General features: G+C 35.9%; 1 long non-coding RNA gene across 1 annotated transcript; it reads left to right on the top strand.

Moving 5' to 3' along the window:
• Positions 1-70: 70 nt before the first annotated feature.
• On the top strand, positions 71-23749 carry LOC121498487. Its single transcript, XR_005989799.1, has 3 exons — positions 71-206; positions 19275-19319; positions 23327-23749. It is a non-coding gene; the product is annotated as an uncharacterized LOC121498487 (long non-coding RNA).
• Positions 23750-24677: the final 928 nt, after the last annotated feature.

Genomic DNA, 24677 nt, shown 5'->3' with positions numbered 1-24677 from the left:
TCCATGAGATCCTGAGAGACCCTCTTCTCATTGCTCTCCTCTTCTCAGTGCTCTACCATCTCTTGGCAGGTGTATGGAAAAGGGACAGAGAAGAAGTGGAGGAAAGGGCACTTAATCACCTGTTACTTATGAAAAGAAGATTGTTGGAAGCTGCTGCATGCTTCTTCCATCTCATTGGTTCATGGCCACACTTAACCAACTACAAGGTACAGAAGCATTGAGAGAGTGGGTAGGCTAAATTTGAGCGTCTATTATCCAATGAATATTTCTTTCCTATTCTATGAAAGGAATAGAACATGAGTATTGGGATAAAACTAGCATACCTGCTACACTGGTACTAAAGTTTCTCTATATTGTACAGATCCATTGGGGTCCTAGTTAATCCTCACAATGACCCTGTGAAGTATTACTTTTACTTGGAAAACAAAGAAATTAAAATGCATATACTAAATGCATATACTAAATTAGTTCAAGATCATTCAGCTAGAATGGGGGGAGAAATCCACTATTTGTCAGGAGAAACTTGATCTGTATTGTCTCTTAACAGCTATGTGATTTGGGCAAGTCATAACTTTTCTGATTATAGCTCACTTAACTGCAAAAAATGGTAAAAATGGTAAAAATTCCTACCTAGAAGTTATGAACATTAGAAGAATGTCTTATGTCAAATAGTACTAAAAAATTGGAGGTGATAGCAGTCATGGTCATGGTCCTAATGGTGGTAGTAGCAGCACAGAAATAAGGAACAATGCTAGATTCAGCCCTTGGTCTATTTTTTCCCTACATTATACTGCTTTTCAGAGCCCTTCATTGACCTTACCAGCAATTTGAAAAATTTATTTTTTATATGATAGAGGCCAAGAAACGGGAGATTAAAAACACTGTTTCAATGATAGTGAAACAGCTTATTAATTCTATCAATAATCCACTCAATAGACATAATTGACTACTATTGAATAAACCACTCTTTAATAAAAAGTCAGTCAATTTTACATTAAGATCCCTGATCCACTGATCTAAATGAAATAACTTGCTGCTTTACTGACTTCTCATTTCGTCCCATTGCAGCTTTCAGATACAGCTTTTGTCTTTCAACTACCGTAGTACAATAGTGAAGTTAAATAAAGACCTAAATAAATCTCTAGTCTTCTTGTTATCTTGGTTGCCAGTACATCCTATTGCCGAAATTCAGCTTAAGCTGATTGTTTGCTTTTAACCTGGATTGTTTTTGTTTTTGTTCTAAATGAAGATTTCTAGGCACCACTTAAGCCCCATTAAATTAGAATCTACCCTGATGGACCCCGACCATCCGCCTGCTAATAATTTTCCCATGTTAATCTAATGCCCAAAGACATATATTTCATCTTCAACCCTCCCTATCATTATGTCTCCTTTCCTAGTTACTCATGATAACCGTAGCAGGATTAGAACTATAATCAATAGTCTTCTTATCTGAAGAGCTTTGCAAAGCTCTTTGCTTCAACTAAATTTTTAAAAATACCAAAACAAAGAAATCAAAGCCTGACAGAATTCTTTCCTAAGTCTCTCTCCGCTCACTGACAGACATAAGCCTGATCAGCACCAGTCTGAGTGAATCACCAGATCAGGCTAGAAAAAAAACAGGAAATCTAGAGCCTCTAAAACAGCAAGAGGGCAATTTTAGACTTCGCCAGCATTCTACTCAAGCTATGAACAGTACTTACTGAGCAAAGCTCAGCATTCCCTTCCTGCTGAACAGAGAACTGACTTTCAAACACATTCTGCTGAGTCATTTCATAATAGCATACTTAGCTGAATGAAGTTGCCTGATTTAGTAGATACCTTCACTTCTGAGTCAAGGCTGTGACTTCCATCAGCACAGCCCTGCTCTGATAGAATTGGCCTTGGTGACCACCTTAAACCTTCACCAGTATCTTAAGTCTGGTCCATAAACTGTCCTAGCTGTTTACATGTCATATTAACTTGTTTAAGAGCTCTTTGAAGGTAGAGAGGATCTATTTTTTTTAATTATTTATGTATTTATTGTTATTGTGGTAAAATATATATAAAAAGTACTATTTAACCATTTTAAGTGTACAATCCTGTGGCATTAAATGTAGTCAAATGTCCTCCATACATCTGTACCTATGTCTATGTCTGCATTTCTATCTTCATCTATCTATCATCTATCTATCTATCTATCTATCTATCTATCTATCTATCTGTCTATCCACCTATCATCTGTTTATCTCTCCACTATATAAAACTACAGGAACAAAAATAAAAATGTATCTTTCAGTTTCCTGAACAGACATTCTAAAATTTCTCTGCTTTTTGACCAACCAGTATATTTTTTCTTATAACTCATACATAATTGAAAACAGCTTACTTGTCATAAAGAACTTTTATGTGATAGTAAAAGATCCTCTTGCACATGTTAGTGTCACTCATAAACAGCACACTGAAGTCTAAAATAAATGGCATGAACAAGAAATTTCATTAGATTTTAAATTAGGACAAATAAAATTCTATCATGTTATGGCTGCTGCTAATAAAATTCTGTTCAATTAAGCACATATTCATCACATGCGTATTATGTGCCTGGCATTGTGCTAGGGAAAGGACACCAAGATAAGCAAAAATAGTCACAAACTCTGACATTCACAGTCTGGTAAAGAGAACATGAATCCAATAATCACACTGTTGATTGTATAATTACATATTGAGATAAAAGATGTGAAGGGTAGCAACATGGATCTATAAAAGCATATAATAAAAAATTAAAAAACAAAAGCATGTGATAACAATAACTGACTTAGTCTGAGAAGTCAGAAATGACTGCCTGAAGAAGTAGCACTTGAAGCTGGTAAGGAGAAGTTTACAAAGCAAATGGGGGCTGGGAGGTGAGCACTGTGTGTTTCACAAAATGAAGAAAATTCATTGTAGATGGAGAATTAAGGAAAGTCATGAAATATAAAGCTGTCAGCACTCTTCATCTTGCTTGTGATCTTTGTAAAATATTTTTAAATTTTTGTATGATTTACTTTTCTCACTTGGAAAACATGGTATTTTTTTATTATTATTATCTCAAAGATCCCTTCCATTCAAAAACTATAGAATTCTTAACATTCCACTGCATAATTTTTAAAGCCAAGTGTGCTGTCCATGGTGCTAAAAAAGTAGCTGTAAAAAGGGAGGTGTGATCTAAGCTGAAGTTTCCAAACCTGATCATATTTTGGAATCACCAAACACCACACTCAAAACATACTGAATTATGATCCTCAGGATTAGAGTCCTGGAGTTTGTATATTTGTAGATATCGGAATATGAGTTTCATGTCAGAATCCAATATAATATAACTTAATTATAAGTACTAAGCACTTGTGAAGAGTTAAATATTGCTGTATGTTGGTAATATAAAAGCCCCCAAGTAAGGACATTGTAAAAGTTATAGATGTAGTAAGAGTGGTAGTAGTGGTAGTGCTGGTGGCAGTAGTAGTAGTAGCAGTAATTTTAGTGAGTTTGAAAATTTTATAAAAAGAATCTGTGCCTCTTACTGGACTTTGAAAACAAAGATGTTAGATGAGCAGCTATTATTTATCCCCATGTCTTAAATAGGCAAATTAAGATTCATGATATGTATATGGAAATAATATTCTAGTTCCATGAAAAATTAAAACTAGGAATTTAAAATATATATTTAATGAAAGTAGCCCAAAATCCACAATAAAAGTCCAATGCCCAGGAGGTGGAGTGGGGGAAATGTTGTAGCAGAAAACCTCAGCATTAGGGTAAAAATCATAAACAAAACAAAAATGGATGGATGCTAATCAAGTTCTCCAGACTCCTGCCTTCATTATACAGCAAACTGACCATTAGCCTCAGGCATGAGCAAGTCCAGTTCAAGGGAACATTGGGTCAGTGGGTTGCTACTCTACTGCCCTCAGCCATGGAATCTCATTTATCATCTCAGTTTTATCTACTAGTCCCTTAAGTACACTGGAACAAAAAGAGAGAAATCTGGGTATGTATTTTCCCTCAGAGCAAGGAGATATGTAAATGGCATGAATGCAAACTTCATGTTTTATTCATAATTGCTCAAATGATAAAATTTTAAGGGAAGTGTCAAGTAAGGCAGATCAATGATGCTAAAGGTCTTGGGTACTTCTTCTATTGGTATATCGCCAGCTTTCCTGAGGAAAAGCATTTAACCTCCTTTACAATGGAAAAGAAGAAAATAAAATTCCTTTTTTTCCTCACTAAGATGTATGAGAGAATAATAGAAATAATTAAAAAGGACTTTTCAAAAATGATTTGTTAATACATACTTTTGTCATCTATCCAACCAATGAATGAAGAGATTCAGACCTCAGAGGAACATGAAACCTAGAATTCTAGACAAAAGATGAGAAAGGCCAAGGTGAGGAAGCAAACTAGATGACCAAGACATAAGAGGGCTACCTGTCCTCTGTGATTGTGGCCAACAAGACATCACATGCCCTGAATTAGATTAGAACATTTTTGTTGAACATGGAACCCTTCCCAGAAGTTACTCATTATACTGCATGATTCTGAATCATTTTACAAATGAGGGGGAAAAGGTGTCTTTTTGCATATCATCTGGAAGCAGCAGGCCTTAAATATAGTAAATGGCAAATCTGCACAAATGCAGTTAAACACTTGAAATTATACCAAATTGAAGAGATGTTATAAAAACAACTGCAATAAGGAAAATGGTGTTATTAATGAAAATAGGAGAAAGGGAAGAATTTTCAGTATTCTGAAGGTGAGAGAAGGTTGACCATCAGATGGCATTTTTCCATTCTTAATTGACAGTAAGGCATGCAGATGAGAAGTGTGACTACCCAGACTATCCTAACATAAAGGTAATCCCTCTTAAGAACATCCCACCACTGGAGCACAGACTGAGTCCAAGGGAACTAGATTCAGACCTTATTTCTCCCTGATTGTATCTCTTCTCTAGCCTGATTCTGGTGGTTCACTCTGCAGTCATATCTGAAATGATGTAATGAACACTGTGTGTTATATGCAACTGATGAATTACTAAATTCTACCTCTGAAACTAATAATATGCTGTACATTAACTAAATTGAACTTAAATAAAAACTGGGGAAAAAATCACCCTACAAGACCTCCCCTTTTCCCCAGCCAAATATCTAGCATTCTGGGTGTTGTTTATACCACCTCTGTGACGCAAGGATGAATTAAGTTAACCTCAGAGTCCCCTGCTATGTGACTCATGATGAGTGTGATTGGCTTTCCAGGTTGGTCAGAGAGAGGCTGAAGATCTGAATTCCAGAGGCCAGAGCTTCTTTCTGCCCTTGTTATGACCTTCACTGACCTAGCACAAATACATAACCTTTCGTTCTCCTCCATCATTATACTCTTCCTCTTTTTTTAGTTGAAGAATTAGGTCAGGCTTGCCAATTTTGTCTATTGAATGGCTAAATTATAAGAAAGGAAATTTAAGATTCTTTTTTCAATACTTTCACAGCTTCTAAGACTATTACCATCTTCCTGCAGATCAAATTTATGAATGTTAGACTCTGTCTTTCTTGTAGCATTCTTTCTGGATAATAAATATAATCTCTACTCTGAATCTGTAGACACACTTGGATAAGGGTTAAGTGCTCAGAAGGTCAAAGGAATATGTACATTAATAATTTTCAAAATATCTCTCATTGCATTTATAAAAATAATCCCTGGAATATGTCAAGTATTTAATAAGTAGCCCTATTGCTATTTTTAAATAATAGTCATCTGTATTTATAACATTTAATAATAATGCCAATCTGATACCCATCAATCAGTGACCATAAATATCTTGAAATTGTGATACATGTAGGTAAATTTTCTTGCAAATTAATAAATAAGCTATCTTTATTTAGTTAGTTATTTAGTTAGTTCATTTTATTTAGATTGAGTCATTTAGAGCCTGATCTGCCTCATATATACTAACAAAATTAGTGTTTGTGAACTCTGACATGAGGCAGAAAGTAGAGAACCACAGCAGCCCCTCAGGACCAGTGATGCTCCTAGGCATCACACAATGTTAAGATAATTGGCCTAAGGACTAGTAAAGAGTTATCATCTTCCATGGTCTGATATGTCCTGCTGAAAGACATACCAAAGTATTGTAGGATATTCTGGAAGCCATAATGGATACAAAACTACCTTAGAAATAATTCCCCAAGTAACCAAAGGAGAATGTTGTAGAAAGACAATCATTTCTGAAAAAGTGGCTCATGTTCTTGAAATATTTATTCCATGAGGCCTCCTGCTTTCAGAGAGCATATGTTTTTTGATCATTAATGAAAATAGAAGTCCTGTTAATGGAAAGAAAAGATCTCATGAGGACACTTTCCCTGTGCCAGTGTAAATCTGAGCTCTGAGTTCTAGATGACACTGCACTTCTGTGAAAGGTAGGCACCACTGGGATAGCCAGTGGTGTTACAGTAAGGAGCTGTGCAGCAAATGCAGCTCCCCTGCCCTTCATGTGTCAGAATAGGTTAGTAGAACAAAAAGTGGTTTTCCTAGAAGCCTGGATCAGCATTCAAAACCTAGTTCTCCAGGATAAAAAAAAATGTGTCATTACAGTGAGCACTTCCCATGGCAATCTATTAGTCTCTATTTAGATTAATTATGGTTGTAGGAAAGGCTTCACCCCACTAGTGATCTGTATCCAAAAAGCCCCATAAGGCTGTCTCCATTATTATTGCTTGTCCCATTTGTTCACTCACTCTTCAGCTTGATTTGAGACATATCCAATGGTGATTATGAAGCAAACGTTTCCAGAAAGCCCACCATAGATTTTGAAGTAACTAAATGAAACGCTCTGCTCAGAACAATCTCTAGAGACTATTCTGACACTTCTTTATGATTCTATCACTGTACTTTTCTTACTTCAGGTCATCTACCTAAGTGGAAATGAATTATCGATTGAAGAGTAGTCAGAGATGATGTGGAAATGCATTTTAAATCTTTGTCTTTATGAAAACAACTGTAAACTATAGCAGCAGAGGGCAAAGAGAAAAGTGCCTAGCCTGCCCATACCACTTTCCCAAATTAATTTTTATCTTTCATTTAAAAAATAAATCCTATAGTAAAATAGAATTTAACTTGCCAATTAAATAAATTATCAAGAACAAGCAAGTCACACTTATAAGACAAACTTGAAAATCTCCTTTCAGCAGCAGTGTGAAGTGCTGAAGATGTGCCTTCACAAGTGAAAGTAAAGACCCTAGAGAGTGGCTGAGCTTTGTATTAAATGCTGTTTAGAAGGAGGTACTTGCAGATCCCATTGGGTATCTTCTAAGCAGAAGTTTTCAAACATTAGCTTGCACTAAAATCTAGAAGGCTCTTCAAACTGCAGATCGCCGAACCCCACCTTCAGAGTTTCTGCTTTAGTAGATCTGAGGGGACCTATGAGTTGACCATTTTAATAACTGTTCAGGGCTGCTGTTGCTGCTCTGGGGACCACACCAGAGGAACTACAAAGCTAGAGGGCAATTCCTGACCCTGCTCATACCCCAACTCTTCCTCAAGAAAAGAGGACTAATTAATCTTTGGGGGGAAATTACAGAACAGGTTTAGCTCCACTGTTTCTTCTTTTTTTCTTCAAGCTTATCAGGGCAGGCTCTGCCCTTCAGAGAAAGGCTAAGGATGCCCAATACTGTAAACCATCAGTAAACTATCAAAGCATAATTTCTAAAGGTTAAAGATATGAGTCTATTACAAATACATAGTTAACATGTGTCAGAGATTTATTTAAGGCAATAATGAGGGAAATGGAGTATTGGTAAAGATGGTTCAAAAGAGTATAGGAAGGATAGAAGTATTTATAGTTAGGGAAACACAGAACCCTGAAATAATATCATTGCAGTGTAAAATATAAAAGTAGTTAATGTCCTATGATGAAACAAAATTGTAACATTTGAGGTTATCTTCTCTACTGGTTAGAAAACTTTTACATCTCTTTTGAAGAAACATCATTTACTATATGAATCCATAAATCAATAATTCACTTCAAGAATCTAGGCTGTTATCCAATAGCAAATCAAACAAAACTACATTCATCTAGAGTGGGGGTTAGCATACTACAGATAATTGGCTAAATCCAACCCATTGCCTATTTTTGTGAATAAAGTTTACTGTAACACAACCACAGTCATCTATCTAAAGGGTTTGTGGCAGTTTGTCAGCTACAACAGTGAAAATTAAATAATCATGAAACAGTCTTATTATAATATTTCAACATGACACTTAAAGGCCGTGCATTCTTTTATTTCCCATTTTTGCATCAGGTTCATAATAGAACAAATAAGCACTAAATGAGGCATCAGAACAGTAGGAGTTCAGAAAAAAGAATTGCTAGATTTGCACAGTATCAACTTAGCCAAGCTAAAACTATATTTCCTAGTATTCCCTTTCTTGAGACCAAGATAGCTTTAATATTCCCCTTAGCTTTGCTAAACCATAAACAGGCATTTTCTTGACTCTAGGCTCCTGACCTCCCTGTTCTTAGAATATTTATTTTAGAAAACTTGTAATTAATTCTTTCTCTGCCTTTTTGAGATGTAAGTCTTTTAAAAAGCCTCTTGCCAGTTTTGCAGCTGAAGATTTTCTCAGGACTAGGGAGCTAACCTTTAAAGGAGTAATCATCAGGAAATATAGCATTCCTGCCTCCCAGAGTCTGTGGGAGAAGAGAAGCCTAACTTCAGTTGGCACTTTGCTCCAAGTTGTAAAATTATTTCCTGTCATGAAGAGAAAGTTTAATTTTCCTTTGGGTAAGGCCAATTAGCAAACAAGGGGGTGCCTAAGATCTTCCCAATCCAGCTTTTAAAAACTCCTGCCGTTTTCTTCAGTAGAGGTAATCTCAGAGTTCTCATATGTTTCTCCTGTTTCAATAACCTTGAACAAAGTCTTCCTTGCCTGTTCAACATTGTCTGGTACAGTTTTTGCTTTGACACCTGCATATTTTCTTATTAGCATGGATCATGAGGAACATTTTGCATGAAATTTGGAAGGCAGAAGTGAGGCAGAAGCCATATATTTTCTTTTTGCACTCAGGTCAGTGCAGGACAACAAATGCTGTTGTAGCTCACATAGATTGGTCCCTGACGTGCTAGCTCATCCTATTGTGCAGCAGCAGTTAGTCCTGCAGCTGCTTTAGTTCTGTTGAATCTCCTTCAGTGTCAGTAAATCCATGGTTAGTGTTTATAGCAACTGGGACAGTAGCTGGAAAGCAACCCCTCAAACTTGTGCCAGATCTCCCTAAGCTCTCCAAATCCTGAGCACTAGCTTCTGTGGCTTGTTACTGGCATCATTGAAGTTGGAAACTTGGTTGGAGGTGGTAAGAGACAGATGTATGTTCCAGCCTATCCTTATGGGTTTGGATTTGTCCTAACCACCCCACTTTATGTCTGTAGCTTATTATTTTACTGCCTTTGCAGCTATCTTTAGGCTCAAAACAAGACACAGAAGTAAAACTATATACAAACTGTTTAACCAAGTCACACAATTGCACAGTTTAAAGGCAATTGAGTTAAAAGCAAGAGTCGAAATGGTCTAATTGGCCAACTGACAAGGTGTCCCTAGAACTGAAATAGATGAACAACATATAAAAGTCTTGCTTGGCTTGTATACACAAAAAAACTCTAGGTCTAGTGAACAGAAGCCTGACTTAAGTGACTACAATTGAAGTATCATGCCCTTCAACAAGTTCCCAGATGTGAACCAGTTCACAGACCTGGAACCCCTTAAATGAAAGGAAAGCCTGCAACCCTTAGGAAAAAAACATTTTCCATGATGAGAGTATGTAATGTAAATCTTTTAGCCTTCCCTTAAAGAGTTGTGCAACCTTTTACCGGGGTGATTGTGCATTGCAGAAGAGAAAATAATTAGACTTTTGAGGGATCATTAGACATTGGCTCTAAACTTAAACCAATTCCTGGAGACCAAATATTTCACTGTGGCTCACCAATTGTAGTAGAGGTTAATGGAGGCCTAAAATAAATTGAGTTTTGACTTGGGTCTATCTCACAGTGAACCAAATGAGTCTCAAAACTCATCCTGTGGTTAATTTCCCAGATTCCAGAATGCGTGATTGCAATAGACATGCTTAGAAACCATAAGAATCCCCACTTTCGTTTCTTAACCTATGGAATGAAAACTATTATTTTAGGGAAAGCCAAGTGAAAATCACTAGAACTGCCTAGATAGTAAACTAAAACAGCATTGCATTCCTAGAGGAACTTTAGACATTAGTACCACCACTAAAGACTTGAAAGATGCAAGATAGTGATTCTTGTCACATCCCATTTAATTGTCTCTTTGGCCTCTGTGGAAGACAGATGGATCTTGAAGAATGACAGTGAGTTTCCACAAACTTAACCAGATGGTGACTCCAATTGCAGTTGCTCCTTCAAATGTGGTTTTGTTAGTAGAACAGATCAACATATCCCCTGGCATATGGTACAAGGCTATTGATTTGGCAAATGTTCTTTGCTTCATACCTGTTAGTAAACACCAAGAGAAACGGTTTACTTTTGGCTGTTTGAGACAACAGTACATCACTACCATCTTACCTAAGGGTGATATCAATTCTCCAGCCTTATATCATGTCATAATCTAGTCTGCAGAGACCTTGATTACCTCTTCTTTCAGTGGGATTTCATGATGGTTTATTTTCTTTATAATATTTAGCTGTTTGGGAAGGATGTGAAAATAGTAGCAACTATCTACGCATTATTTAGAAACATCTGTGCCCATGGATAGGAAACAAACTCCACAAAAATTTGGAACCTGTCTGCCTAATGAAATTTCTATGGATCCAGTCAATGGCCCATGACAGGTCAAAGTATCCTTTTCAAAATGAAGAAAATTGCTGCATCTGACCCCTCTTACCAGTAAAGAAAAAACATTATTTGTATCTCTTTGATATTGATTGCAAAATATACCTCATTTGGATATGCTATTCTGACTCATTTGCCTAGTAACTCCAAAAATTTTTAGTTTTGATGGAGGTCCAGAACACGAGAAGAAGACTCTGCAACATATACAAGGTGCCAAGCAAGATGTCCTATCATTTGGGCTATGTGATCTATAGGATACAACAGTGCTTGAAGTATCTTTGTCAAGACAGGAAAGCTGAATGGAACAGTCCTTATAAGTGATTCAAGAAGCAGATATTTAGGATTTTGAAGCAAATTACACCTTCTGTTACACATAATTATTTTCCTTTTGTAAAATATCTCTGGCTTGCTACAGAGCTTTAGTAAAAAACCAACACCTAACCACGGACCATCAAATTACTATATGGCCTACACTGCCCATCAGAGTGTTGTCTGATTCTTTGATTTATACCCTTGAGAGAGACGGTAGCATCTCATCATTGAACAGAAATGGTAGATATGAGATTGAGCTCAATCAGTTTCTTAAGACACAGTGAGTTGCACAAGCAAATGGCCCAAATGCCCATGGCCCATTTTCCTATTATATTACTTCCTCCTTAACCTACACCTAAAACCTCATGGAGAGTTGCTTAAGGAAGAAAAAATTGGTCCTGATTTACAAATGATTATGCACTACTTGAAGGTATATGGCTACAATGATACAGTCCCTCTCAGTGGTAAAGCAAAATCTAGCCAGTGGTCAGAACTTCAAGAAATGTGGGGCACCGGGCAGCCCGGGTGGCTCGGTGGTTTAGCACCACTTTGGCCCAGGGCGTGATCCTGGAGACCCGGGATCGAGTCCCACGTCAGGCTGCCTGCATAGAGCCTGCTTCTCCCTCTGCCTGTGTCTCTGCCTCTCTCTCTCTCTCTCTGTGTCTCTCATGAATAAATAAATAAAATTTTAAAAAAGAAAAAAAGAAATGTGTGGCACCTGAATAGCATAGTTGGTCAAGCATCTGACTCTTGGTTTCAGTTTAGGTGGTGGTCTTAGGGTCCTGGGATCAAGCCCCATATTGGGCTCCATGCTTTGAGTGGAGTTTGCTTGGGATTCTCTCTCACCTCTCCCTCTGCCCCTCCTCCTTCCTCCCTCTCTCTTTCAAATAAATAAATAAACCTTAAAAAAATAACTTCAAGAAATGTACCTAGTTGTTCACTTTGCCTAAAAGGAGAGATGACCAGGAGTTGGATCTACACTAATTCAAAGGCAATAGTTAATGATTTGGCTGGATAATCAAGGACTGAAAGTAATGCAATTGGTGAAAAGGATGTCAGGGGAAGAAATATGAGATGGATCTCTCTTAATAACACACAGAGTGAAGATATGGTCAGAAGATCTATACTGGCACTAGTCTCTGTTACCACTCATGCTCATTGTCACTGATCTGGCTCATCATGTTGATGAAGGGTAGCAGCCAGGTTCATAGTTTTTCTAGCTCTCACTGGATCTATTTTCACTTCTCTAAATCCTGGCCAGGTGCATTTTTAGCTCTATGATGAAGAGGACCATCTTTTCTTCAGATCACCTCATCATCCAAATTAGAAGCTTGGTGATGGTAAGAGATCTATGTGGGTTCAGCTAGCCCTTGTGAATTCTATTGTCCTTGCTTCTCCTACTCCATGTCTATTTTTCCTTCTTCACTATCTATTGATTTTATTCTCAGAACCAGATGTAGAACTAACAGCTATTTGTAAAGTATTTAACTAGCTCCATAATAGTGTAATAACAATAATGCATAATGAATCCCATATTCTGTATCATTCCCAGGGCCTTGGTTTATTTTTAATCAAATCCCATTGAACACAAAATCAATAAAGATGAACTAGAAATGTTGATGAAAACCTAATATAGAAAAAAAAAAAAAAAAAAAAAAAAAACCTAATATAGGAGGCAAATTTTATGTCAAAATTTGAAAGAAATAATTGTAAAAGGCAAAAGGGAAGATCCCTAGATGAAAGAAAAAATACTATGTTTATTTTAGGATAAAGAGCTATGAGTTTTGCCCCTTGGAGGAAAAAGGAATATGTCATAAAGAGAAAAAAAATGTTTTGAGGTAGATGAGGATATCAGAATACAGAAATCTATGAAATTCAGGCTGAGAAATTTTGCCTCTTCTGGTGGGCATCAATAACATGAGCTAATGGCATAGCATTTTTATCATGAGGGCTGAAGTGGCCCAGAACTGAGAAGCCCACTCCAGAAATCCTATTAGAAAGCTCAAGACAGAGAGAGGTAGGAATCTCTTAGGAGCAAAGCCAGGGATGATGTGCTAAGATATAACATGCAGAAATATGAATCCAGATAAAGGACACTAAATCTCTATGAGTTGAACCATTTTTAATAACCACCATTTACTTAGCCAGATATAGTGCCAAGTACTTTATATACATTTTCTCATGAAACTTTATACAGTGGGTGTTATTTTTTCTTGTGCAGATAAAGAAACTGACACCTACAGGTTAAATAATTTTCCCAAGTTTGCATACTTAGAAATTGACATCTTGCATTTAAACACCGTTCTCCTTGACTTCAACTGTTTTGCTAAGAACTTGTATGGATACAGCCAGGAGGCACTTGAATCAATCCTAGGAAGTAAGCTACAAGCTGAGGATCACTACATTTCCTGTACCTAAAGCCTGACTTTGTTCTGATGTGTATGAAGTTATAGGTGGAAATTTAAATGGACAAGCTGAGAAAATAAAAAGATAGGTAAGTGGTAGCCACGTAGGAATAAAAAACTCTGCAAATTCTGAATATAGACAAGAGTCCTGTGTGCAAACATGTACATACAACTTGACCAAAGTCTGTCAAAAGCCAAGTAAAACCTACTCTCTTTTTTATGTAAGTTATATTCCAAATGGCATGAATTTCAATTTTCCATCTTTAATGAAATGGAGTTGAAAATCCTTCTTTATATACATAAAAACAAAAAGGAAGAGAAGAGAAGTATGTGTTTTGAATGTCAAGCAACTGCAAAAGGTGACCTGGAACTCCCAGGACCCTCAGGAAGCAGCATAGGGTGATGCTTGGGAGGATAGACCCTGGAGCTGGGTTGCAGGTGTTTGAGTCCTAGCTCTGCCACACTCTAGCTACAGCCAAGTACTCAGTCTCTCTGCAAATCCTTGTTCTCATATGGAAAATGGGACTAGTAATTGTTATGAGGATTATTTATACTTTTATTTGCAAAATGCTTAAAAGAATACCTAACACATGGTAAAGCACTTAGTAAAATGTTTTATAGTTAAGTACTTGACACTTTTGAAAATTTACTATAGGCATGGATCAAGTCAAAGGTCATCTCCTGGGCCGCCCAGGTGGTTCAGCAGTTTAATGCCCCTTCAGCCCAGGGCATGATTCTGGAGACCCGGAATCGAGTCCCGTGTCGGGCTCCCTGCATGGAGCCTGCTTCTCCCTCTGCCTGTGTCTCTGTCTCTGTCTCTCTCTCTCTCTCTCTCTCTCTCTCTCCCTCTCTCTACTCTCTGTGTCTCTCATGAATAAATAAATAAAATCTTTTTTTTTTTAAAAAAAGATCATCTCCTTTATGAGACTGTTTTCAATAATTCAATCATGTAATTTTTTGTGAGACTGCTTTCAGTGATTCAATTAATAAGCATTGTTTTTTGAATGCCTGATAGATTCAAAGTAGTGCCCTCAGTCTAAGATTAAGATGGTGAACAGAACCGACATTAAACATAACCTCATGGACATTTATTGTTCTAATCCTCTAACACCTTACATGCTATTCTAATCTATTAGAGGATTCTCCATGTTTTGAAAACATTTGTTAAATGTTATTTACATAATAATTATCCTTACTTGTCTATAAATTCTTCAAGAGTCTGAAATGTATACTTCTTTGCATTTAAATTTAAATAAAGAATAGATACTCAAGAATGCAGTTAAATTAAGGAGAAAGAGAGAGAGAGGAAAGGAGGGAGAGAGGAGCCAGCAAGGTAGGATGGGCAGCAGCATTAATCCTGTATTCCAACTATTTGAGCCCAAACCTGGGCTACTACCTAGTAGCTATATGACATTAGGTAGGATACTTAACTTCCCCCTTGAAACTGCCATCAGCTATTAATGAGGATGATAATAATAGTACTGGCTTTGATGAGATTTTCTATGAGACTGAAAGAACTAATGATTTGAAAGCATCTAGCATAACGTATGGCATATAATAATCACAACATTTAATATATTATATTATAAACTAATGAGCAAAATGAACTTTAAAGAAAACATTCTCTAAAGATGCTGCTATGATTCCACATGTGTAGAAAGTGTCAAACTTCCTTGATGTGTGTGTGTGTGTGTGTGTGCATGTATGCATATACACAGTTGGTATTTGTAAGATTTCAAAGTCTTATAATTTTTATATGAGCAAATAAAATGATTCCAAAAGACTCAGTCTGACTTACTACATACCATTTTAATGCCATGAACAAAAGGATTGCAATGCTGGATCTCTGCCATACTGTTATACAGACCAATTGCAGCAAAGTCAATGAATCAAATGCAATTTAGTCTGGCTCAACCAGATCCAGCTGGAGGCTGTTTCTGCACATGAAGCAGAAAAAAACATTATAGACTGTAATTTCTGCTCAGATCAGTCAGTCTCAGTCATTCTAGTTGGCAGGCAATTGGTCTGACTTAAATGATTCTGCGTGAATGATTCTGTAATGGTGGAAAAAGCACAACCTTTAACCTGTAATAAAGTAGACTGGGTACATTCTTCTTAACTCAAAAGAGGGTGATCACTAGGCATTTCGGCTGTAGTATCACCTTCTGTATATCTACCTAAGAAACTTTATTTGGATATGTAGAAAATTACAAGGTCATATTATTGACTTTTGAACGTAGTGCCTTAATTGGATAAGTCTTTTAAGTATCCTAGATGAGTATATTTTGCAAATGGGGATAATATTAACATTTAGTGTGTGACCAGAGGACTGGCTATGGAAGAATGTAAAAAGAGCCATAAATTTTGGCCTTACATCTACATTCTTGCAAGTTCTACCATTAGAAGATAGGGAGTGTGTAATCCACATCTTGAATCTGAGCTGGCTGTGTGGCTCACTGCATTGGATTATGATGCAAGAAGAGCCTTTAAAAATTTTTGTGCATTGAATCTTGCTCTTTTGCTCTGTCTGGAACTCTACGATCACCACAGAAGCTAGCCTGCTTGGTGAGTGAAAGGAAGAGAATTTAGGTATCCATTCAATGGTAAGCCAGCCTGCAGCCATGGAACAGTCAATTGCCAGACTGATAGTAAATGAGGCCAACGCTGTCAACTAAATGTAGGTACATGACTAAAGCCAGATGAGACCAGCAGATTACCATTCAGTTAATCCAAGCCCAGTTGTCAATCTACAGAATTATACATTAATAAATAGCTATGACAAGCCACTAAGTTTAGGGATGACTTGTTATATACCAACTGGTACGATGAAGAAGGGACACATAGTGCCAGAGCCTATTCTTGGATCCCACTTGTCTTTTGACAACAAAGATATTTTGAAGTATGGACAAGCTGACTCAATTCTAAGCCCGCGTATGTGGCAGACCTAGAGTTTTTCATCCATATATTCTTTACTTCACGAATGAGTATAACAGGAGCAGGCTGGAGGTTACTCAACACTCCGATCTGAGAAACTTAGGAAGGCCAAAGCAAAGAATAAAGTTGGTGGATAACACTTATGAAATTTAAAGAAGCCTAGTTCATCACTGTAAATGAGAGAATCAGATCAGGGAAGACTTAACTTGACATTTAAATGTTCAGTTTAACTAGAAATTAGTGAGTTAGAAGACAGCATGTGGCTTGAGCACTTTTCTAAAATTAAGGATGTTGTTAATATTTTAAATGGAGCTTAGGTAATTAAGCACTTCTGTTAAGATTTCTCTACAGTGGCAGTGGACAATGACTTTGAACTGAGATCCAGATAAAAGATAGTAAGAGGGTCTATTTCTGGGTTATTTGATGGGACAGCTTAGTGGTCCTGTTGCTCTCTTCTCAGTACTCACTTTCTTACATCTGCATCATTGCCCTTGTCTGGTTAAACCATTTCTTGATAGTTTCTGCTGACTAGACCCGAGGCCCAGAGTTTATGCAAGACTCTGGGCTCACCATGGCCTACTGAGCAATCAGATGGGCACCTTCATATCCATTATGTCTGTTTCCCACAGTAAGAGAAGAGATGTTAATTAATTTTGTGGCTTTTAAAGTCTCTATTATTTTGGACTATTTTGTGGCAGCATCTAGTAGAAAGCAGGTGGACCCTAGAGCCAAGGTTCACATCTGGGTCCACACTCAATACGTGACCAGCCTTGAGAAACTCACCAAAACATTGTGATCTGCTTTCTTCTTTTATAAATAGTTATAACACTTGTTTTAACAAGTTAGTGGGACTGTTGTAAGAACAAAATAATATCCATACAAAACACACACACACATATGCATAATGTTATTTTAGGATTTCAATAAATATTAATTATGATTATTACTGTTCTTTGATAGTCCTAAAACTCCAGAGATCTGAGCTAAGATGGTAGGACACATTATTATTTAATACTCTATGTCTTTAGCTATGTATTTGAGTCCTCGAATTCAGGATGAAATAGATCTGTGTGAAGAAAGTGAAGAGAGTCTGAATGAGTATTTACCTTGTTATTGGCTGATGCAGAGAGATTTTCACATATAGATGGAAAGTCAGGAGTGGGGGATGGGTGGTGAAGATTTTACTCTGAAATAGAGAACAAATTCTGTTTCTTTCAAATTGCTTGCCATTTCTATTTAGGTGATTCATTGTATAAACAACCCAAGTCCCTGACTATCCTATAAAGGAAAGATTGTCTGTAGGTGTTTCCAACAATGGAATTATGCATTCCCAATGCAGCTACGTTACCCAACTGGTAATAACAAGTATCTACAAAGCCAAACCAGTGCATTGTCTTTCTCGGCTACCAGTTAATGCCAATGAAGACAACATCTCTGAGAGAAAGAAATAATATTTTGTAAGAACAAATAATTATTTTACTATTTTTTCTCTTTGAAAATGCCAGTGTTCTATTCCTTCAAGGACCTCTTCCTCTTCTGTGTAAATGCCTTTTGGTGGGTTCTTTTGACTTTGAATAAATTTCAGAGCATATTTCATCATTTTCATGCCTCTGATATAACATTTTAAGCAATGTCTAGAAGAACACCTGTTGTATTAATTTACTTCATAGATAGATGTTGGCTGGGTGATGTGTAACAACTATGGGGCCATAGACCAGCAATGTGGAGCAAAGTGAATGGTGTAGTCCCTGACCTTGTAGGCTCTGTGCTTTCATTGCTATTTAGGCTTGCCCTGCGCCGCTCTCACTCGCCCCCTTCCCAGGGATTTCTTTTTTCCCTGTAGCTTTTCACATGGGAAAACCAGCTCAATTCTCCAGTATCTATAGGTACCTCTAAGTACTTTCCATAAATTATTTCATTTAATCTTCTTTGCAACTTCATAAGGTTCATTCTATAATGATCCCAATTTACAGATAAAAATACTAAACTGTATGTGGTAGAAGCAACATTTAAACCCAGGTTTATTTGACTCCAGTGTTTGTAATATACATTACTTGGTATTACCTTTAGTCTGTACTATAAATAAGCTACCTTCTAAAAGTAGATTTTAAGGTCTCTGAAAGCAAGCAATGTAATTTTCATCTATATTAATTGATCTGCTTATGTACATTATATCGATTAATTCTATTTATGAAGCAGACATTTTAATTCCACCATAGAAATGAGGAAACTAAGGATCAGCTTGATTAAGAAACATGTCCAAGTTCACTCAGCTAATTAATGGTAAAATTAGCATTCAAATCAATGTCTCAAGCTAAAATCCATGTTTCTAAGCTGCTTCTTTAAGATTTGAGGAATTTATTACAAATTTTAAAGACAGATTGTGGAGATAAACACAATTCTTCAACAGCAAGAATTTCAGAACAAGGATGACATTAAGGTCATATGAATAGACAGGGAAGAAATACAAGGAATTCTGATCCTCCTGCTAGTATCTCATTATAGTAACATTTATTAGTGAATGCTCATAATTAACTTTCCCTTCTTCTGCTTAAAAATGAGGATACAAATTTAGAAAGACAGGAAAGTACGGCATATTTTTATGTAATCAGAATGAAAACTATTGGATTGTAGTGTGTAGAGAATATGAATTTAGGTTTTTCTCACACATTAAGCATGATAATAATTCCAGATAAACCATAGAGTAAAATGTAACTTTTTTAAAAAATGCCTTACAATATTGAGCTTTTTTGGTTCTTTTTCTCTAAAGGAAGCTGTGGTCTGATGGACAGGGTCCTGGCCTTGAACTCAGAAGGTAAGAGTCAGTGCCCTAGGTTTAGCATATTTTTCTTCTGCAAAATTTGGTAAATTGCTTAAAGTCTTGAAGTTGCTGTCATATTAGTCATATTAGAATAATATCAGGGTGTCTAAAAAATGCAATATTAATAACTGTGAACATGTACTCATGAGCATACACACACACAAAAATACACACATGACACAGAGTCACTGCCAGTTTCTATAGTACCTTTGGAGTCCCTGACTTTGTGTTTGGAGGATAAGCTTCTCAGATAATAATATGTAACTGTCTAAGACTGTCTACATGAAACCAAAACAACTTACTATATCAGTCAAGGTAATTAACTATCAATTAACATGCAAATCAGTTAAATAAGTTGCTCAGTATCAGGTAGTACAAACAACTTTAGTTGATTGACTGAATTACCAGTTTATTATATCATCTAGCAGAGTAATATATGTAGACCCCCTCCTAAGTGTATGGCCAACTCTGAGACTCCCAATAAAGCAAGATTTTAATGGTATTGATAATGATTCTACTGATTTCTCTATATTTTATAATCCCTCCAACTTAAAAATTATTCTCATATGTGTGACCTAATTTAACAGCTCAAAATATCCTACTATATATAAGTTACTTGCCTTTCTCTTGACAACATACACACATCCAATCTTTATTGAACAATGAAGACTAAAATTCACTCAAAAGCTCTCAATTTTTTTAATCATATAACTTTATGATCTGATTAATTAGTTAAAGAACATGTAAATTAAGTGTTTTTTATTTATACTTAAATAGTTGTTTAATTAAAGGAACATTTACCTTGGGATACTTTTAAGTAGTGAGTACATCCTAACAAAGTATGTTTCCATTTAATAAAGTTAAAATTTAGACATAGATTTTGTACAAGACATGCCTGTTTTAGTCACTAGCTATAGCAAAAAAGTCCTAAACAAAATCTATTTCTCACATGCACAAGTCTGATGTCAGTCTTTCCTGTCTTTCCAGAGTAATCACTCTGCGTTATTTGTTGAGTTCTGCCATTTCAATAAACTGCTTCCATGTCACTGTCAGAGAGGAATAGAGATTATGGAAGTGACTTACTTGTTCTTAAAAGCTTCAACTGGAAATAAAATGCATGGATTTCACTTGCATCTCACTGGCTAGAACTAGTCATATGACCCTGCCTAACTGCAAGGAGGTCTGGAAGGAGAGAATAATCAGATATGAAAAACACTAGTAAATTTTATCACAGTTTTTTGCAAACATTGAGATAATATTTCCTTTTTTAATATCATTTTTCTACTGACTTCTCTACCTACAATAATTCAACATTGAAGTGAGGAATTTTCTTACTTTTTGCAATATGAAATAAAAGAATATTTGACAAGCTTCATGCTTTTACTTTTATCTACAAATTATACGTTTTAAACATAATGACAACACTTTAAAACACAGTTTGGTACACGTCGGTAATAGCTTTTAATGACTCAGAAAGAATATAATAATCTGCCATGATCAAAACTAATCTGCCATAAAGAGTACAGAAATATCAAACAGCTTATTCTGTGGAAACAAATCCAAATTAATTGCCTCATTTGTTACATCATATATAATATACACTTTAACAGTGCCATGATATCTAGCTTCTCAGAGAAATTTAGAAAAACATTATCAAATAAGATTTCATTGGAAAGAAGTAACATGTGTAACGATGCAACTCCTAATTTTCTGTGGGTTTTATTCTGGTGATGCAACAATTATTTATTGAATTATGGCACTCTAAGTATAACAAAAAGTGAAATAAAATAAAGCTTTCCATTACACTCCATTTCTTTGGGGAACCAGTGTGTGCATTCCCACATAGGCACACATTCTCTTTTTGTACAATATTTTTTAAAAGTCCATGTACTTTAGTTATCCTACATAAAATGATGAATGGAATAGCTCCTCATCAAAAGACAGTACAAACTGTCCATCTTTCCAGAATTTGTGGAAATTTAATCTACCTTGTCTAGTTTTTTTTTTTTTCTTTTTTCTTCTCTCTCTCTTTCCCTCTCTTAAGTATATCCTTTGTCTCTGTGTGCTTGCAGCATTTATATTCTTGGGCTAGTTTTGGTTCCAGACTGTGGGTTAGGTTAGGTCTTCTGCACCTATGCACCTATGTTCTTACTCTGGAGCATCTCTGTGGCGATGCCCTTCCCCTGGCAGACTCAGGAGCACAAGAGCCCAGCCAGTATAAAATGGAGCGAAACACTGGAATTGGATTGTTCCCAAGATAAAGTACAAAACAGACATTACATTACCTGGTGTGTTTGATTTGCAGATTGTGGGTAAAATAGGAATGCATAGAGAAGAAGAAGGAGAGGAGGAAGTAGAGAAGTAGAGAAGTAGAGAAGTATACAAAAAAGAAAGAAAAAGAAGAGGAAAAAGGAGAAGGAGAAGAAATAGAAATTATTAACTACAGATATTAAGAAAAGAATTTATATAGTTATATATAAATACATACACATACAGACAGACATATATAAAACTGTATCTGAAAAATGATGAGGGTGGAGGAGAAAACTTTTGAAGAGAATATATGAAAGCTAACTCCTTGCCTTTCATGATAGAAAGCTAATCTCTATTTAAAATAGAATGCCTTCAGACAGAACATGGAAGACTCCTAACTCTGGGAAACAAACTAGGGGTGGTGGAAGGGGAGGAGGGCGGAGAGTGGGGGTGACTGGGTGGCAGGCACTGAGGTGGGCACTTGATGGGATGAGCACTGGGTGTTATTCTGTATGTTGGCAAATTGAATACCAATAAAAAATAAATTTATTATTTAAAAAAATATATAAAATAAAATAAATTAAATTAAATAGAATGCCTTCAAAAGTTTGGAGTGTTTCCAGAAACAAGTCAAAATTGAAGTCAAATGTAAAGGACTGAAATGAGAATGACATTAGAACTCTTAAAAGTAACAACAAGGCTGAAAAATAATTTATATGATTTTAAACACCAGCATAAAATAGATATACTATTTATAAATATGGAGTCAAACACCAAAAGAAACAGTTAAATGATTTGAAAATGAATTTTGGGGAGAAGCAGTATTCAGAAATGGGGAGAACTGAGGGAAGAAAATGCATGCTGCTTGGAGTTACATGCCTTGCAGTAGTACATACTATATTCATGCAGTAGTTCCTGAAATTTAATTAAGTAATATAGACAAAGTATTTTGATTAATTTAATTTAATTACCCTTTAAAATTTGCACTCAGACCAGTGGATATTTGGTTCAATAATATTATTCAAGGCAGAATACATGAAGTACCATAAGATTTTTACAGATTAATATTCAATTGTTTGATAATTTGGGGCTGAATATGGATCCAAGACTGGATATCTAAAATATCTTGTTCCCATGTCTTATTCTCTCTTTCTCTGTTACTGTATTATAATCATAATGGAAAAAAATGTGTTCATTTCATACCACCTACGAATAAGTAGACATCATAGAAAATATCTAAAAAGTGTTATGTTAGTTGTTACCCCTCAATTATTACTTCACCTGTATTGGATTTGCTGGCCAATTATGAGGAATTTTACTAGAATCGAACTTAAAATGCATCTGCTTCATAGTATTTATACTTCACAAAGCAATGACTGGCTTCCTGTTTGTCTCTTAAGAGTGGCCACAAGTTAATTATCTGGGCAAGTTTTTAAAAGATGGAGAACAGTTAGTGGGCTTTGCTTTCAAATGCCATTCTTTTAAGTATTACAGAAATATTTTCTCTAGAAAATTAACTACAAAACACCCAACCAAGAGATCTATTACAAATTAGTTGTCTCTCTAGTATCTTTGCAAGTCTAAGATGGAAAGAACACTAAACTTGGAGTCTGAAGACCCAACATCGACCCTAACAACTGTCAATTTAGCCAAGAACTTAATCTCTGATTGGCTTTGTTTTCTCATGTAGACGATGAACATTATGTCATCTATTCAATAAATACATATTGTATGTTTACTGTTTTCAGGTGCTCTGTATGCACGGAGGACCCAAGATTGAAGAGAACAGTAATGGTCTGTGCTATGAGACAAAAATAATATTAACTAACAGCATTACTGTGAGAATAAAAACAAGATCATGAATGCAAGTATTTTAAAGAGTGTAATGCCTTACAGAAAATGAGTTTTATTACTTTTATTTAATAGGACACAATGAGGATTTGTAAAATGTCTAAAGACAATAAGGATTTACTCAATAGTATAAATACATCCTCTCAAATTGATCTTACTTCCAGCTTTTAAACATGCACAGGTCTCTTCCATCCATATAGTTCAAATCTTCCTTTGGACAGAGCTTTTTCTCTACCTTCTTTTTCAAAACAAAATTCTATATGACTATATACTATATACTATATATCTATATATAGTCTATATACTATATGACTTCAAAAAAAAAAAAAAGTAAACTGGCAATAAAACTATATGACTTCAAAAAAAAAAAAAAAAGTAAACTGGCAATAAAACTATATGACTTCAAAAAAAAAAAAATTCTAAAAGACTGGTCTGTTTCTCCAGTGAACACTTCCTCACCATCAGCTTTATTGTTAACTTTTTCTGATCTGGCTCCAATTCTTATAGCAACAAACTAAGGTCACAAGTGATCTCCTGATTGGTACATCTAATGGATATTTTCAGTGTTCTTTTTTATAGTCTCAGTAGCTATTACCAGTATAGGCACACTCTGCACAAGACTTTGCCCTGTGGCCCCTTGCTCCTTTTACTCTCCCAGATTGCTCACGTCTCCTCTGTTGATTCTTCATTCTCTACCCAAACACTAAATTTGGTAGGTCACCATTCAGTCCTGGACTTTCTTCTCTTCTTGCTCTTTAATTTTCCCCTGGGTGATCTAATGTGTTCCATCCACCACTGTATGACAGTAACTCACAAAGTTATATCTCTACTCCAGAACTATCCTCTGAGTCCCAAGTCTTTTTATCCAATCACCTATCTGGCATTTCGTGTCAGATGTCCTCCTGTTTGTTTGCTTTGTTTTTTGTTTATATATCTCAAGTTTTTATTTAAATTCTAGTTAGTTAACATACAGTGTAATATTAGTTTCAGGTGTAGAATTTTTGGTGATTTGTCACTTTCATATAATACCCAGTGCTCATCACAAGCATCCTCCTTTTAATATCCATCACCCATTTGACCTATATTCCCCATCAGCTCACCTCCAGCAACACTCAGTTTGTTCTCTGTAGTTCAGAATATGTATTATGGCTTGCCTCTCTCTCTTTTTCTTTTCCCTTGTGTTAGTCTGTTTCATTTCTTAAATTCCATATATGATTAAAATCATATGGTATTTGTCTTTCTCTTACT

This window comes from Vulpes lagopus, chromosome 9 (assembly GCF_018345385.1).
Source record: "Vulpes lagopus strain Blue_001 chromosome 9, ASM1834538v1, whole genome shotgun sequence".
Classification (NCBI taxonomy): Eukaryota; Metazoa; Chordata; class Mammalia; order Carnivora; family Canidae; genus Vulpes; species Vulpes lagopus.
The sequence above is the reverse complement of the archived record's forward strand: the minus strand, read 5'-3'. Positions and strand labels throughout refer to the sequence as shown.